General features: G+C 46.3%; 1 long non-coding RNA gene across 1 annotated transcript; it reads left to right on the top strand.

The window, feature by feature from the left end:
* Positions 1–3,738, top strand: LOC148378378 (uncharacterized). The gene is made up of 4 exons (XR_015855947.1): positions 1–73; positions 1,638–1,808; positions 1,932–2,009; positions 3,574–3,738. It is a non-coding gene; the product is annotated as an uncharacterized LOC148378378 (long non-coding RNA).
* Positions 3,739–19,840: the final 16,102 nt, after the last annotated feature.

Raw genomic sequence — 19,840 nt, 5'->3', positions numbered from 1 at the left:
ACGGTGTTTGTTGGCTGCAAGTTTTCCACTGCAAGAAGAGGCTCATATCATTGACCAGGAGCGAGCTACAATGGTGAGTAGCCATAACATTTATGTTAAACACTTCCTATTTCATGTCTAACAGTACTTGATTTAACAAATAACCATAAATAAATACAGTGTGGGCACTGAAGTTAACATATGTGATTATACTGCCTAATCTGTCACCGAGTAGATTGTTGCAAAGTAATATAAGATCCAAAGTTGTAATTCAGAATAGTTTTCAAAAGAAGGCCATTAGAATTATATACAAGTCTGATTACCCCGAACAAGCTATTAATTAAATCACAAATTCTTCAATTCAAAGATTTGGTAGATTATCAGACAAATAATGTCTAACAGTAATTGATTTAACACATCACGATAAGTAGATTGAGTGTGGGCACTCTCAAGTTAACCTATGTGATTATACTGCCTAATCTGTTACAGAGTATGTTGTTGCCAAGTAATGTAGAATAGATCCAAAGTAGTAATCCAGAATAGTTTTGAAGAGGCCATTAGAATGATAAACAAATCTGATTACCTTGAACATAATAACAAGCTAAGTGTTTAATATGTCCTATGAAGTCAAAATTGGGCACCATCATGTGGTGAAATTTGGAATTGCATCACATCCAATTTTGCCTGGGAACAAACAGATTACATAAATCTTAGTTTTGAATAAGCCACTCCTTCTCAAACAAGTAAACTCTGCCCATTTTGCGCAGTAGATGTTCTGTTAATATCTAGTATTTATACAAAGTCATAATTTAAATTGCTTTCAACCTTCATTCATCGGTTCAACCAACATTACTCGCTCTTCTTACCAACTTGTATTGATTTAACTAAGCGTTTAATACTTCCTATCAGGTCTCAAATCGAGATTTGGCAAAATACAATTTCAGCAAATCCAATTTTGCCAGGGAACAAAAATAGATTAAATAAACTAAATAAGTCCTCTTCCCATTAAATAAATCAGAAAAGTCTGTCTTGTAACCAGTCCTCTTCAAACAAGTAAAGTCTGCCCATTTTGTGCCGTAGATTTTGTGTCTATGCCTAGTATTTAAACAAAATCATAATTTAAACGACTTCTTTCCTTCATTCACTTTGGAAATTTGGAATTGCAGCAAATCGAATTTTGGCAGGGAACAAAAATAGATCAATTAAACTAAATAAGTCTTCTTCCCATTAAATAAATTAAAAAAGTCTGTCATGTAACCAGTCCTTTTCAAACAAGTAAAGTCTGCCCATTTTGTGCCGTCGATTTTGTGTTAATGCCTAGTATTTATACAAAATCATAATTTAAAGGACTTCATTCCTTCATTCACTTTGGAAATTTGGAATTGCAGCACATCAAATTTTGCCTGGGAAGAAAAGTAGATTAAATAAATTTAATAAGTCTTACTACTTCCCATTAAATAAATTAAATACGTCTTACTTGTTCCCACTCCTTTTCAAAACAGTAGTTTAAAACGAGGGCCCTTCACTCAATCTTTAACCTCAACCCCGCACGTTGTGTTGTATCTGTGAATGTTGGTTGTGGCCAAATGATAGTTTTCTTTCATTCGTTTAGGTTCCAAGAAAACTTGATGTAACTCTACTTTTAACTGCCGTTTCAGATAAGCGGGTATTACGTCGCAGTCAAATGCCGCGGATATGACGTAATTGCCCGAACCTCCGCCAAAATTCAAATCTGTTGGCGCGATGGCCGTGAGCCACTGAGCAGCGACGATTATCAACAGAAATATCTTTATTTTCTGCTTGCAACTGGACCGTCTAGAGCGTACACGGTAAGTAACACTCATTGTGTTTAAGGAGATTTACGTTTGTAATAGCAGAAGTGTAGCCGCGTTGCGTTGTACGTGTGAAAATTGGTCGAGGCGAAATGTTAATGTTTAATTTCATTCCTTTAGGTTCCACGGTGTTTGTTGGCTGCAAGTTTTCCACTGCAAGAGGAGGCTCGTATCATTGACCAGGAGCGAGCTACAATGGTGAGTAGCCATAACATTTATGTTAAACACTTCCTATTTCATGTCTAACAGTACTTGATTTAACAAATAACCATAAATAAATACAGTGTGGGCACTGAAGTTAACATATGTGATTATACTGCCTAATCTGTCACGGAGTAGATTGTTGCAAAGTAATATAAGATCCAAAGTTGTAATTCAGAATAGTTTTCAAAAGAAGGCCATTAGAGTTATATACAAGTCTGATTACCCTGAACAAGCTATTAATTAAATCACAAATTCTTCAATTCAAAGATTTGGTAGATTATCAGACAAATAATGTCTAACAGTAATTGATTTAACACATCACGATAAGTAGATTGAGTGTGGGCACTCTCAAGTTAACATATGTGATTATACTGCCTAATCTGTTACAGAGTATGTTGTTGCCAAGTAATGTAGAATAGATCCAAAGTAGTAATCCAGAATAGTTTTGAAGAGGCCATTAGAATGATAAACAAATCTGATTACCTTGAACATAATAACAAGCTAAGTGTTTAATATGTCCTATGAAGTCAAAATTGGGCACCATCATGTGGTGAAATTTGGAATTGCATCACATCCAATTTTGCCTGGGAACAAACAGATTACATAAATCTTAGTTTTGAATAAGCCACTCCTTCTCAAACAAGTAAACTCTGCCCATTTTGCGCAGTAGATGTTCTGTTAATATCTAGTATTTATACAAAGTCATAATTTAAATTGCTTTCAACCTTCATTCATCGGTTCAACCAACATTACTCGCTCTTATTACCAACTTGTATTGATTTAACTAAGCGTTTAATACTTCCTATCAGGTCTCAAATCGAGATTTGGCAAAATACAATTTCAGCAAATCCAATTTTGCCAGGGAACAAAAATAGATTAAATAAACTAAATAAGTCCTCTTCCTATTAAATAAATCAGAAAAGTCTGTCTTGTAACCAGTCCTCTTCAAACAAGTAAAGTCTGCCCATTTTGTGCCGTAGATTTTGTGTCTATGCCTAGTATTTAAACAAAATCATAATTTAAACGACTTCTTTCCTTCATTCACTTTGGAAATTTGGAATTGCAGCAAATCGAATTTTGGCAGGGAACAAAAATAGATCAATTAAACTAAATAAGTCTTCTTCCCATTAAATAAATTAAAAAAGTCTGTCTTGTAACCAGTCCTTTTCAAACAAGTAAAGTCTGCCCATTTTGTGCCGTCGATTTTGTGTTAATGCCTAGTATTTATACAAAATCATAATTTAAAGGACTTCATTCCTTCATTCACTTTGGAAATTTGGAATTGCAGCACATCAAATTTTGCCTGGGAAGAAAAGTAGATTAAATAAATTTAATAAGTCTTACTACTTCCCATTAAATAAATTAAATACGTCTTACTTGTTCCCACTCCTTTTCAAAACAGTAGTTTAAAACGAGGGCCCTTCACTCAATCTTTAACCCCAACCCCGCACGTTGTGTTGTATCTGTGAATGTTGGTTGTGGCCAAATGATAGTTTTCTTTCATTCGTTTAGGTTCCAAGAAAACTTGATGTAACTCTACTTTTAACTGCCGTTTCAGATAAGCGGGTATTACGTCGCAGTCATGTGCCGTGGATATGACGTAATTGCCCGAACCTCCGCCAAAATTCAAATCTGTTGGCGCGATGGCCGTGAGCCACTGAGCAGCGACGATTATCAACAGAAATATCTTTATTTTCTGCTTGCAACTGGACCGTCTAGAGCGTACACGGTAAGTAACACTCATTGTGTTTAAGGAGATTTACGTTTGTAATAGCAGAAGTGTAGCCGCGTTGCGTTGTACGTGTGAAAATTGGTCGAGGCGAAATGTTAATGTTTAATTTCATTCCTTTAGGTTCCACGGTGTTTGTTGGCTGCAAGTTTTCCACTGCAAGAAGAGGCTCGTATCATTGACCAGGAGCGAGCTACAATGGTGAGTAGCCATAACATTTATGTTAAACACTTCCTATTTCATGTCTAACAGTACTTGATTTAACAAATAACCATAAATAAATACAGTGTGGGCACTGAAGTTAACATATGTGATTATACTGCCTAATCTGTCACGGAGTAGATTGTTGCAAAGTAATATAAGATCCAAAGTTGTAATTCAGAATAGTTTTCAAAAGAAGGCCATTAGAATTATATACAAGTCTGATTACCCTTAACATAACAACAAGCTATTAATTAAATCACAAATTCTTCAATTCAAAGATTTGGTAGATTATCAGACAAATAATGTCTAACAGTAATTGATTTAACACATCACGATAAGTAGATTGAGTGTGGGCACTCTCAAGTTAACAGATATGATTATACTGCCTAATCTGTTACAGAGTATGTTGTTGCCAAGTAATGTAGAATAGATCCAAAGTAGTAATCCAGAATAGTTTTGAAGAGGCCATTAGAATAATAAACAAATCTGATTACCTTGAACATAATAACAAGCTAAGTGTTTAATATGTCCTATGAAGTCAAAATTGGGCACCATCATTTGGTGAAATTTGGAATTGCATCACATCCAATTTTGCCTGGGAACAAACAGATTAAATAAATCTTAGTTTTGAATAAGCCACTCCTTCTCAAACAAGTAAACTCTGCCCATTTCGCGCAGTAGATGTTCTGTTAATATCTAGTATTTATACAAAGTCATAATTTAAATTGCTTTCAACCTTCATTCATCGGTTCAACCAACATTACTCGCTCTTATTACCAACTTGTATTGATTTAACTAAGCGTTTAATACTTCCTATCAGGTCTCAAGGCAAGATTTGGCAAAATACAATTTCAGCAAATCCAATTTTGCCAGGGAACAAAAATAGATTAAATAAACTAAATAAGTCTTCTTCCCATTAAATAAATCAGAAAGGTCTGTCTTGTAACCAGTCCTCTTCAAACAAGTAAAGTCTGCCCATTTTGTGCCGTAGATTTTGTGTCTATGCCTAGTATTTAAACAAAATCATAATTTAAACGACTTCTTTCCTTCATTCACTTTGGAAATTTGGAATTGCAGCAAATCGAATTTTGCCAGGGAACAAAAATAGATCAATTAAACTAAATAAGTCTTCTTCCCATTAAATAAATTAAAAAAGTCTGTCTTGTAACCAGTCCTTTTCAAACAAGTAAAGTCTGCCCATTTTGTGCCGTCGATTTTGTGTTAATGCCTAGTATTTATACAAAATCATAATTTAAAGGACTTCATTCCTTCATTCACTTTGGAAATTTGGAATTGCAGCACATCAAATTTTGCCTGGGAAGAAAAGTAGATTAAATAAATTTAATAAGTCTTACTACTTCCCATTAAATAAATTAAATACGTCTTACTTGTTCCCACTCCTTTACAAAAAAGTAGTTTAAAACGAGGTCCCTTCACTCAACCTTTAACCCTATTTATTCACCTTCTAGGCTAAGTGTTAAAGGCTAAGTGTTAAAGGCTAAGTGTTAAAGGCTAAGTGTTAGAGGCTAAGTGCCAGAGGCTAGGCGCCAGAGGCGAGTTTTTGTGGGCTGAAGTTTTAGTGGGGTTAGTGTGAATACAATCCAAAAGAATACAACAGAATACAATACAATAGAATATAATACATAGATTAAATTCAATAGCTCTTACTACTTCCCATTAAATAAATTAAATACGTCTTACTTGTTCCCAATCCTTTTCAAAAAAGTAGTTTAAAACGAGGGCCCTTCACTCAACCTTTAACCTCAACCCCGCACGTCACATTGTGTTGTATCTGTGAATGTTGGTTGTGGCCAAATGATAGTTTTCTTTCATTCGTTTAGGTTCCACGGTGTTTGTTGGCTATGTTTTCCACTGTCAGAAGGATGAAAATACAAAGTACAACGCTTGGACGTGGGCGAAGACGTCACCGGTGAGTCCTTCCTTCCTATTTATTTACCTTCTAGATGCTAGAGGCTAAGTGTTAGAGGCTAAGTGTTAGAGGCTAAGTGTTAAACACAATACGAACAACACAACGATACTGCACTGAACAACACGATACCGCACTGAGAAACACGATACCGCACTGAACAACACGATACCGCACTGAACAACACCATGCCGCACTGAACACCATGCCACACTGAACAACACCATCCCGCACTGAACAACACCATGCCGCACTAAACAACACCATGCCGCACTGAACAACACCATGCCTCACTGAACGACACCATGCCGCACTGAAAGACACCATGCCGCACTGAACGACACCATGCCGCACTGAAAGACACCATCCCGCACTGAACACCATGCCGCACTGAACAACACCATCCTGCACTGAACAACACCATCCCGCACTGAACAACACCATGCCGCACTGAACAACTACATGCCGCACTGAACAACATTATGCCGCACTGAACAACACCATGCCGCACTGAACAACACCATGCCGCACTGAACAACACCATGCCGCACTGAACAACATTATGCCGCACTGAACAACACCATGCCGCACTGAAATACACCATCCTGCACTGAACAACACCATTCCGCATTGAACACCATGCCGCACTGAACAACACCATCCCGCACTGAACAACACCATCCCGCACTGAACAACACCATGCCGCACTGAACAACATTATGCCGCACTGAACAACATTATGCCGCACTGAACAACACCATGCCGCACTGAACAACACCATGCCGCACTGAACAACACCATGCCGCACTGAACAACATTATAACGCACTGAACAACACCATCCCGCACTGAACAACACCATGCCGCACTAAACAACATTATGCCGCACTGAACAACATTATGCCGAAATGAACAACACCATGCCGCACTGAACAACACCATGCCGCACTGAACAACACCATCCTGCACTGAACAACACCATCCCGCACTGAACAACACCATGCCGCACTGAACAACACCATGCCGCACTGAACAACACCATGCCGCAATGAACAACACCATCCCGCACTGAACAACATTATGCCGCACTGAACAACATTATGCCGCACTGAACAACACCATGCCGCACTGAACAACACCATGCCGCACTGAACAACACCATCCTGCACTGAACAACACCATCCCGCACTGAACAACACCATCCCGCACTGAACAACACCATGCCGCACTGAACAACATTATGCCGCACTGAACAACACCATGCCGCACTGAACAACACCATGCCGCACTGAACAACACCATGCCGCAATGAACAACACCATCCCGCACTGAACAACACCATGCCGCACTGAGCAACACCATGCCGCACTGAACAACACCATCCTGCACTGAACAACACCATGCCGCACTGAACAACACCATTCCGCACTGAACAACACCATGCCGCACTGAACAACATTACGCTGCACTGAACAACACCATGCCGCACTGAACAACACCATGCCGCACTGAACAACACCATGCCGCATTGAACAACACCATGCCGCATTGAACAACACCATGCCGCACTGAACAACACCATCCTGCACTGAACAACACCATGCCGCATTGAACAACACCATGCCGCACTGAACAACACCATCCTGCACTGAACAACACCATCCCGCACTGAACAACACCATCCCGCATTGAACAACACCATCCTGCACTGAACAACACCATGCCGCACTGAACAACACCATGCCGCACTGAACAACACCATTCCGCACTGAACAACACCATGCCGCACTGAACAACACCATCCTGCACTGAACAACACCATCCCGCACTGAACAACACCATGCCGCATTGAACAACACCATCCTGCACTGAACAACACCATCCTGCACTGAACAACACCATGCCGCACTGAACAACACCATGCCGCACTGAACAACACCATGCCGCACTGAACAACACCATGCCGCACTGAACAACATTATGCCGCACTGAACAACATTATGTCGCACTGAACAACACCATGCCGCACTGAACAACACCATGCCGCACTGAACAACATTATGCCGCACTGAAAAACACCATGCCGCACTGAACAACACCATCCCGCACTGAACAACACCATGCCGCATTGAACAACACCATGCCGCACTGAACAACACCATGCTGCACTGAACAACATTATGCTGCACTGAACAACACGATCCTGCATTGAACAACACCATGCCGCACTGAACAACACCATCCTGCACTGAACAACACCATCCTGCACTGAACAACACCACCCCGCACTGAACAACACGATCCCGCATTGAACACCATCCCGCACTGAACAACACCATGCCGCACTGAACAACACCATTCCGCACTGAACAACACCATGCCGCACTGAACAACACCATGCAGCACTGAACAACACCATGCCGCACTGAACAACACCATGCCGCACTGAACAACATTATGCCGCACTGAACAACACCATGCCGCACTGAACAACACCATCCCGCACTGAACAACACCATGCCGCATTGAACAACACCATGCCGCACTGAACAACACCATCCCGCACTGAACAACACCATCCCGCACTAAACAACACCATGCCGCACTGAACAACATTATGGCGCACTGGACAACATTATGCCGCACTGAACAACACCATGCCGCACTGAACAACACCATGCCGCACTGAACACCATGCCGCACTGAACAACACCATGCCGCACTGAACAACATTATGCCGCACTGAACAACACCATGCCGCACTGAACAACACCATGCCGCACTGAACAACACGATCCCGCATTGAACAACACCATCCTGCACTGAACAACACCATGCCGCACTGAACAACACCATGCCGCACTGAACAACACCATTCCGCACTGAACAACACCATGCCGCACTGAACGACACCATCCTGCACTGAACAACACCATCCCGCACTGAACAACACCATGCCGCATTAAACAACACCATGCCGCACTGAACAACACCATCCTGCACTGAACAACACCATGCCGCACTGAACAACACCATGCCGCACTGAACAACACCATGCCGCACTGAACAACATTATGCCGCACTGAACAACATTATGCCGCACTAAACAACATTATGTCGCACTGAACAACACCATGCCGCACTGAACAACACCATGCTGCACTGAACAACATTATGCCGCACTGAACAACACGATCCCGCATTGAACAACACCATCCCGCAGTGAACAACACCATGCCGCATTGAACAACACCATGCCGCACTGAACAACACCATGCTGCACTGAACAACATTATGCTGCACTGAACAACACGATCCTGCATTGAACAACACCATGCCGCACTGAACAACACCATGCTGCACTGAACAACATTATGCTGCACTGAACAACACGATCCTGCATTGAACAACACCATGCCGCACTGAACAACACCATCCTGCACTGAACAACACCATGCCGCACTGAACACCATGCCGCACTGAACAACATTATGCCGCACTGAAAAACACCATGCCGCACTGAACAACACCATCCCGCACTGAACAACACCATGCCGCATTGAACAACACCATGCCGCACTGAACAACACCATGCTGCACTGAACAACATTATGCTGCACTGAACAACACGATCCTGCATTGAACAACACCATGCCGCACTGAACAACACCATCCTGCACTGAACAACACCATCCTGCACTGAACAACACCACCCCGCACTGAACAACACGATCCCGCATTGAACAACACCATCCCGCACTGAACAACACCATGCCGCACTGAACAACACCATTCCGCACTGAACAACACCATGCCGCACTGAACAACACCATGCCGCACTGAACAACACCATGCCGCACTGAACAACACCATGCCGCACTGAACAACATTATGCCGCACTGAACAACACCATGCCGCACTGAACAACACCATCCCGCACTGAACAACACCATGCCGCATTGAACAACACCATGCCGCACTGAACAACACCATCCTGCACTGAACAACACCATCCCGCACTAAACAACACCATGCCGCACTGAACAACATTATGGCGCACTGGACAACATTATGCCGCACTGAACAACACCATGCCGCACTGAACAACACCATGCCGCACTGAACAACACCATGCCGCACTGAACAACACCATGCCGCACTGACTAACATTATGCCGCACTGAACAACACCATGCCGCACTGAACAACACCATGCCGCACTGAACAACACGATCCCGCATTGAACAACACCATCCTGCACTGAACAACACCATGCCGCACTGAACAACACCATGCCGCACTGAACAACACCATTCCGCACTGAACAACACCATGCCGCACTGAACAACACCATGCCGCACTGAACAACATTATGGCGCACTGAACAACATTATGCCGCACTGAACAACACCATGCCGCACTGAACAACACCATGCCGCACTGAACAACACCATGCCGCACTGAACAACATTATGCCGCACTGAACAACATTATGCCGCACTGAACAACACCATGCCGCATTGAACAACACCATGCCGCACTGAACAACACCATCCCGCACTGAACAACACCATGCCGCATTGAACAACACCGTGCCGCACTGAACAACACCATCCTGCACTGAACAACACCATCCCGCACTGAACAACACCATGCCGCACTGAACAACATTATGGCGCACTGAACAACATTATGCCGCACTGAACAACACCATGCCGCACTGAACAACACCATGCCGCACTGAACAACACCATGCCGCACTGAACAACACCATGCCGCACTGAACAACACCATGCCGCACTGAACAACACCATGCCGCATTGAACAACACCATGCCGCACTGAACAACACCATCCTGCACTGAACAACACCATCCCGCACTAAACAACACCATGCCGCACTGAACAACATTATGGCGCACTGGACAACATTATGCCGCACTGAACAACACCATGCCGCACTGAACAACACCATGCCGCACTGAACACCATGCCGCACTGAACAACACCATGCCGCACTGAACAACATTATGCCGCACTGAACAACACCATGCCGCACTGAACAACACCATGCCGCACTGAACAACACGATCCCGCATTGAACAACACCATCCTGCACTGAACAACACCATGCCGCACTGAACAACACCATGCCGCACTGAACAACACCATTCCGCACTGAACAACACCATGCTGCACTGAACGACACCATCCTGCACTGAACAACACCATCCCGCACTGAACAACACCATGCCGCATTAAACAACACCATGCCGCACTGAACAACACCATCCTGCACTGAACAACACCATGCCGCACTGAACAACACCATGCCGCACTGAACAACACCATGCCGCACTGAACAACATTATGCCGCACTGAACAACATTATGCCGCACTAAACAACATTATGTCGCACTGAACAACACCATGCCGCACTGAACAACACCATGCTGCACTGAACAACATTATGCCGCACTGAACAACACGATCCCGCATTGAACAACACCATCCCGCAGTGAACAACACCATGCCGCATTGAACAACACCATGCCGCACTGAACAACACCATGCTGCACTGAACAACATTATGCTGCACTGAACAACACGATCCTGCATTGAACAACACCATGCCGCACTGAACAACACCATCCTGCACTGAACAACACCATGCCGCACTGAACAACACCATGCCGCACTGAACAACATTATGCCGCACTGAAAAACACCATGCCGCACTGAACAACACCATCCCGCACTGAACAACACCATGCCGCATTGAACAACACCATGCCGCACTGAACAACACCATGCTGCACTGAACAACATTATGCTGCACTGAACAACACGATCCTGCATTGAACAACACCATGCCGCACTGAACAACACCATCCTGCACTGAACAACACCATCCTGCACTGAACAACACCACCCCGCACTGAACAACACGATCCCGCATTGAACAACACCATCCCGCACTGAACAACACCATGCCGCACTGAACAACACCATTCCGCACTGAACAACACCATGCCGCACTGAACAACACCATGCCGCACTGAACAACACCATGCCGCACTGAACAACACCATGCCGCACTGAACAACATTATGCCGCACTGAACAACACCATGCCGCACTGAACAACACCATCCCGCACTGAACAACACCATGCCGCATTGAACAACACCATGCCGCACTGAACAACACCATCCTGCACTGAACAACACCATCCCGCACTAAACAACACCATGCCGCACTGAACAACATTATGGCGCACTGGACAACATTATGCCGCACTGAACAACACCATGCCGCACTGAACAACACCATGCCGCACTGAACAACACCATGCCGCACTGAACAACACCATGCCGCACTGAACAACATTATGCCGCACTGAACAACACCATGCCGCACTGAACAACACCATGCCGCACTGAACAACACGATCCCGCATTGAACAACACCATCCTGCACTGAACAACACCATGCCGCACTGAACAACACCATGCCGCACTGAACAACACCATTCCGCACTGAACAACACCATGCCGCACTGAACAACACCATCCTGCACTGAACAACACCATCCCGCACTGAACAACACCATGCCGCATTGAACAACACCATGCCGCACTGAACAACACCATCCTGCACTGAACAACACCATGCCGCACTGAACAACACCATGCCGCACTGAACAACACCATGCCGCACTGAACAACATTATGCCGCACTGAACAACATTATGCCGCACTAAACAACATTATGTCGCACTGAACAACACCATGCCGCGCTGAACAACACCATGCTGCACTGAACAACATTATGCCGCACTGAACAACACGATCCCGCATTGAACAACACCATCCCGCAGTGAACAACACCATGCCGCATTGAACAACACCATGCCGCACTGAACAACACCATGCTGCACTGAACAACATTATGCTGCACTGAACAACACGATCCTGCATTGAACAACACCATGCCGCACTGAACAACACCATCCTGCACTGAACAACACCTTTCCACACTGAACAACACCATGCCGCACTGAACAACATTATGCCGCACTGAACAACACCATGCCGCACTGAACAACACCATGCCGCACTGAACAACACCATGCCGCACTGAACAACACCATGCCGCAATAAACAACACCATCCCGCACTGAACAACACCATGCCGCATTGAACAACACCATGCCGCACTGAACAACACCATCCCGCACTGAACAACACCACCCCGCACTGAACAACACGATCCCGCATTGAACAACACCATCCCGGACTGAACAACACCATGCCGCACTGAACAACACCATTCCGCACTGAACAACACCATGCCGCACTGAACAACAACATGCCGCACTGAACAACACCATGCCGCACTGAACAACACCATGCCGCACTGAACAACATTATGCCGCACTGAACAACACCATGCCGCACTGAACAACACCATCCCGCACTGAACAACACCATGCCGCATTGAACAACACCGTGCCGCACTGAACAACACCATCCTGCACTGAACAACACCATCCCGCACTGAACAACACCATGCCGCACTGAACAACATTATGGCGCACTGAACAACATTATGCCGCACTGAACAACACCATGCCGCACTGAACAACACCATGCCGCACTGAACAACACCATGCCGCACTGAACAACATTATGCCGCACTGAACAACATTATGCCGCACTGAACAACACCATGCCGCACTGAACAACACCATGCCGCACTGAACAACACCATGCCGCACTGAACAACACGACGTCGCACTGAACAACACGACGTCGCACAGAACAACACGACGCCGCACAGAATAACACAATACCGCACAGAACAACACAATACCGCACAAACAGTTTTAGATAATATTACGTCGCAGTCATGTGACGCGGACATGACGTCAATAGGCGGAACTCACGGCAAAATTATAATCCGTGGGCGTGGCTTGCAACAGGAAGTAGGAAAGCGGCAGTTCTGGCAAACAAGACACAGCTGTTAGTAACACGATGACTAACAAGGCAAATATTTTTGTTTTCAGCTTGCAACTTGACCGTCTAGAGCGTACAAGGTAATTACAACTGTTTTTTTTTAGCCCTGAAAAGCAAGGGAGTGTGGCGTTTGGGAGGAATGTCGAACTCGGCGTCTGCTTCCAGCCACAGACGCCAAATTTCGACGATTATTTCGACTGGTCAACGGTTGTAAATTATTGCGTTGACTAAAAACTTTATTTAACTCTACTCTTAACTTTGCCGTTTCAGATATGCGGGTATTACACCGCGGAAATGACGTCAATAGGCTGAACTCTCGCCAAAATTCAAATCTGTGGGCGCAATGGCCTTGAGCGAGACACCGGATACAAACACGACGATTATCAACAGAAATATCTTTATTTTCCGCTTGCAAGTGGACCGTCTAGAGCGTACACGGTAAGTACAACTCATTGTGTTTAAAAAGATTTACGTTTGTGTAGTTTGCGTTGCGTTGTATCTGTGAATGTTGGTTGAGGCTAAATGTTAATGTTTAATTTCATTCCTTTAGGTTCCACGGTGTTTGTTGGCTGTATGTTTTCCACTGCAAGAAGAGGCTCGTATCATTGACCAGCAGGAGCTACAATGGTGAGTACCCCTTTCGTCTTCCATTTATGTTAAACACTTCCTATTTCATGTCTAACAGTACTCGATTTAACAAATAACCATAAATAAATACAGTGTGGGCAGTCACGTTAACATATGTGATTATCCTGCCTAATATGTTTATCACAAATATGTCACTAATCACTAATATGTTTATTTGTTTATCACAACACCTTTGGACCTTCAGCAATCGATTATTTACCTTCATCTACATAGAGACAGAACGATGGTGTCTTAAACATCTCATTCATTTCACCAAATAACTTCACGCAGGTGGATAACGGCCGTCTCGGTCACGCTATGTTGCGTGATGCAGTTTTGAAGAACCAAATGCATTTATTCAATGAATAAGTCAAGCTAGTTCTATGTTTATGATGTTGTAAGTTACGGTACCGATTGAAGTTGAGTTCGAAGCCAGTGGAAAACAGCGCTGCGTTTGTGCTCTCCAGGTACAAATGTTGTGATCTCTGACTGACGACCGGGCGAGACTCGAGTAAGAGATGTCCAAACGAGCTCCGGCAGGGCGGGCCAAGGCGGAGCGAACGGACGCCCTTCAGGCCGCCAATGACGAGCTGAGAACCAAACTGATGGACGTCCAGTTAGAACTTCAGCAGGAGAAGAACAAGATGAAAACCTCAACAGACAGACACTGCCTGCCTCCCTGCCTGCCTCCCTGCCTGCCTCCCTGCCTGCCTCCCTCCCTCCCAGTTTTCCCGATGTAGATTAGACATGCGTGTGCCATGACTGTGTCAGCCTACATCAACAAATGCACCGAGGACGTCAGCACCACTTAGAATATCATCACCCGGGGCAACCAACGACCCTGGATGACTGAGGAGGTACGTCAAACGCTACGAGCGCGGAACTCTGCCTTCAAGTCTGGCGACAAGGAGACACTGAGGACAGCGAGAGCCAACTTGAACCGTGCCATCAGGATAGCGAAGCGAGACCGCAGTCGAAAATTTCAGGATCGTTTCCACGACGTCAAAAACATCAGGAGTATGTGGCAAGGCATACGGGCGATTACAGACTACAACTCACCCTCCCCCCCCCGGTGGGTGTAGTTGATGCTGACTTTCTAAATGGTCTAAATAACTTCTTTGGGAGGTTCGAGGCACTAAACGGCACTCCAGCAGTTAAAACTGTCCCCCATCAGGAAGAGGAGGTACTCTGCCTTGACTCCGCCGATGAGTTGAAGACCCTGAGGAGAGTCAACCCCTGTAAGGCCCCTGGCCCCGACAACATTCCTGGGCGTGTGTTCAGGGAATGTGCAAGTCATCTGGCTGGGGTCATCACAGACATTTTTAACACCTCGCTGGGCCAAGCCACAGTGCCGGCGTGCTTTAAGACTGCCTCCATCATTCCGGTGCCGAAGAAACCTCAAATCACCTCATTTAATGATTACCGGCCTGTTGCACTGACTCCGGTTATGATGAAGTGCTTCGAAAGGCTGCTTAAAGGTCACATCGTTTCCAGACTCCCCCTATTATTTGACCCGTTCCAGTTTGCCGACCGGCAAAACCGCTCCACTCAGGACGCCATCTCCTCCGTTCTTCACCTGAGCCTGGCTCACCTGGAGGAGAAGAACACCCATGTGCGGAGGCTGTTCCTGGACTTCAGCTCAGCGTTTAACACCATCATCCCACAGCATCTGGTAGGAAAATTGGAACACCTGGGCTTCAACACCCCCCTTCGCAACTGGCTGCTAGACTTCCTCACCAACAGACCTCAGTCAGTCCGGGTCGGACAGAACACCTCTGATGTCATCACCCTCAGCACAGGCTCCCTTCAGGGCTGCGTCCTGAGCCCCCTGCTGTGCACCCTGATGACACACGACTGCGTCCTCAGGTTCACCACCAATCACATCGTGAAGTCAGCAGACGACACAACGGTGGTGGGGCTCATCAGAGACAACAACGACCTGGACTACAGAGAGGAGGTGGAGCAGCTGGTGGGCTGGTGCAGAGAAAACAGCCTGATCCTGAATGAGGAGAAGATGAAGGAGATCATCGTCGACTTCAGGAAAAAACAGCCTCACCACGCTCCACTGATCATCAACAGCTCAGCTGTGGAGGTGGTCAGCACCACCAAATTCCTGGGGGTCCACATCACAGAAGACCTCACCTGGACTATGAACACTACGGCACTGGTCAAGAGGGCACAGAAGCGCTTGTACTTCCTGCGGAGGATGAGGAGAGCCCACCTGCCCCCACCCATCATGAGGACGTTCTACAGGAGCACCATAGAGAGCATTCTGACAAGCTGTCTCTCTGTGTGGTGTGGAGGCTGCACCGCCTCCGATTGGAAGAACGTGAGGAGAGTGGTGAGGACAGCAGAGAGGATCATAGGGGCTCCTCTTCCCTCCATTCAGGACATTTCATCTCAGCGCTGCATGTCCCGTGCCCGTAACATCATCAATGACCCATCACACCCCCACCATGGACTGTTCTCCCTGCTGCCCTCTGGGAAGAGGTTTGCAGCATCCGCTGCAGGTCCACCAGGTTCTGCAACAGCTTTTTCCCTGCTGTCATCAGACTGTTGAACACTAGAACTGTTGAGCTCTAAACTGAACTCTGCATCACACATTCACAGAACTGTACTTTATGACACTACGGACCTCTATCTTGCACTATCTCGCACTACCAACTTTACTGAACTTGTATAAACCCTTTAAATAGAAGTTTAATACATGGTTTAGCATTCCTCTGCACACTCTTGAATACTGTTTTGCCTACTTGCACTATTGCATAATTATACTGCTGCACTTTATACTTATTTTTAATATATATATATATATATATATATATATATATAGTATATATGTATATATATATATTTTCATAGGATATGTTACTTCTATTCAACTGCAATATCACTACTTTGTTGTAAGACGTATGCAACGGAATTTCGTTTTGTATGCACCATGTGCAGACAAGATGACAATAAAGTTTGTCTAAGTCTAAGTCATGTCAGGTCAGCTGTCTGGAGAGAGAGAGAAGTCAGGACCTGCGGGCGGAGCACCACCGTGCCACCGCCGCCATGACGGAACTCAAAAGCAAACTCCATGAGGAGAAGCAGAAAGAGTTAGCCATTACCAGGGAGACATTACTGCGGCAGCATGAAATGGAGCTGATGAGAGTGATCAAAATCAAAGATGGAGAGATCCAGCGACTGAATGCCTTGGTCCTCAGCCTGAGGGACGGCTCCATGGACAAGGTGATCCGCTCTATCCGTGTCTGACTATCCGCACGCCACGTCGGGCTTCGATGCGGCCGCTACCGTATTGTGTAGCTTGTCCCCAGTAAGCGTCGCGGCGCTCCGTTGCGGTCTCAACGGCCCGGTGTGGCGCAATGTCTGCTCAGGTGAGGAGGGGGGGCGCTTTGCTGGCGGAGGTGGAGGAGACGCGGCGGTGTCGGGAGACCGAGCGGTGTCGCCTCCACCAGGAGCGCGGAAGAAGCCCTGGCAGCGGCCCAGCAGGCCTGGCAGTCCCGAGCGGCCGAGCTCCGATCGGCTCATCACCAGCATCGGGAGGAGCTGAGCCGAACCAAGAGAGACTGCGAGAGGGAGATCCGCCGACTGGTAGGACTGATCAGATGCGCGGTGCGTGGCTATGTTCCCAATTTCGTTGTATACCTGCAGTGCAATGACACCTAAGGCATTCTATTCTATTCTATTTCACAAGAAGAAAATGTCCGGTTGCTCGCTTCGCTTTTGTCACAGCAAAGGTGTTCTAGTCGATTCAAGAAAAAAATTGGCCGGTTGCTCTCTTTGTTTTTGTCACAATTCTGGCAAATGAGTTTGCCCGCCTGCCTGAGCGCTCCCCGTTTGTACATCCAGACGGATGAGATCAAGCTGAAAGACAGAGCGGTTAGTGTTTTGGATGAAGCCCTGGGGCCGGCCACGTCCACCGCCTTCAGCTGCAGACTCAGGCTGCCGAGCAGCAGATCGCTGCCCTGAGGGATTCCCAAAGGGCGGGCCTAAACTACCCTGGAAGTGGGGTCAACGCCGCTACTAGCAATCCTCTTCATTGCGTAAGCCACCTCATCACACACTTGCAGTACGCATGACTTAGTTCGTTGCTGGAGGAAGGTAGCACAAAAACAGTTTTGAACTTTGAACGAGTGCTTGTGTGTGTGTGTTGCGGGGCGTTTTCAGTCTCAGGAGGATCGGGACACGCGACGGTTTCATCTGAAAATCGCTGAGCTCAGCGCAGTCATCAGGAAACTGGAGGATCGAAACGCCCTGCTTTCTGAAGAGCGCAATGAACTGGTAATTTATTGACGGCACGCTTGAAGGTTTGCGCTACGTTTGATGCGCGCCATCCAGCGAGGCACCCATTGCGCTTGCTTATTAGTTGAGCGGCGCAGCGAGTCGGTTGCCTGGTAGATGTCTTTTATTGGGAGCCAAAGCCACGATTCCGTTCAAACCGATGCAAAAGGAATGGATACGTTCTGGCCCGCGTGTTGTGCGTCTTTCACATCCCGCACTTCATGCTTGCAGCTAAAGCGACTGAGAGAAACAGAAAGCCAGTTTCTGCCACTCCTGTACAAAAACAAACGCCTGAGCAGGAAGAATGAAGAACTCTCGCTGGTGCTGTGTCGCCTTGAAAACAAAGTGCGCTTTGTCACCCAGGAGAACGAGGAGATGGCAAGCTTGGTAAGTCGACGCGGACAACGGCGGCGTGCCAACAGAGTCCACTGCATTTGTGTTCCACAGAGAAGGCCTAGTTCGCTCAATGACCTGGACCGCGGTTGCGGCCAGCTGGACGGTGAAATGGAGTTCCTTCAAGTTGTGGAGCAGCGGCACATCATCGACGACTTGTCCAAGGTCTTCAGGCAGGCGACTCGGTGCACGTACGGCAGCGCCGCGCTCGCTCGCTGTCGCCAGGAAACCTTTTCCGTCCAAAGCTTGGCCGGCGGCCGCCATCCAAAAAATTGGCCCCTTAAATTCCGACCTTTCAAGCAGGAGCATTGTGCGCACGCGTTTGAACACGCTTTAGACTTGTTTTGCCGTTTTCAGCAGCTCAAAGCTCCCGTTTTGTCAGCGCCTTTGCCACTCGCTGTGCGCTGAAAACGACGGACTTGCCCGGCTGCTCAGCCCGTCAACCATGAGCCGCGAGCGCGACGTCATTGTCCGTAGGCAGCTAGTGGCAAAATGCACCCTGTTAGAGTTGCGCTCGCTCCAACTTATTTTGCAAGAACCACACGGGAGACAAGTAAGTTCTTTTGGACACCTGCAGGTGGAGAGTCCATCCGTTGTACGAATGAAGTCTGACTCTCGGCTCCTGCACGAGCATTTTAATTAAG

Source organism: Syngnathus floridae, unplaced genomic scaffold (assembly GCF_059516105.1).
Source record: "Syngnathus floridae isolate MCC-2025c unplaced genomic scaffold, RoL_Sflo_1.0 HiC_scaffold_47, whole genome shotgun sequence".
In the NCBI taxonomy this organism is placed as follows: Eukaryota; Metazoa; Chordata; class Actinopteri; order Syngnathiformes; family Syngnathidae; genus Syngnathus; species Syngnathus floridae.
The sequence above is the reverse complement of the archived record's forward strand: the minus strand, read 5'-3'. Positions and strand labels throughout refer to the sequence as shown.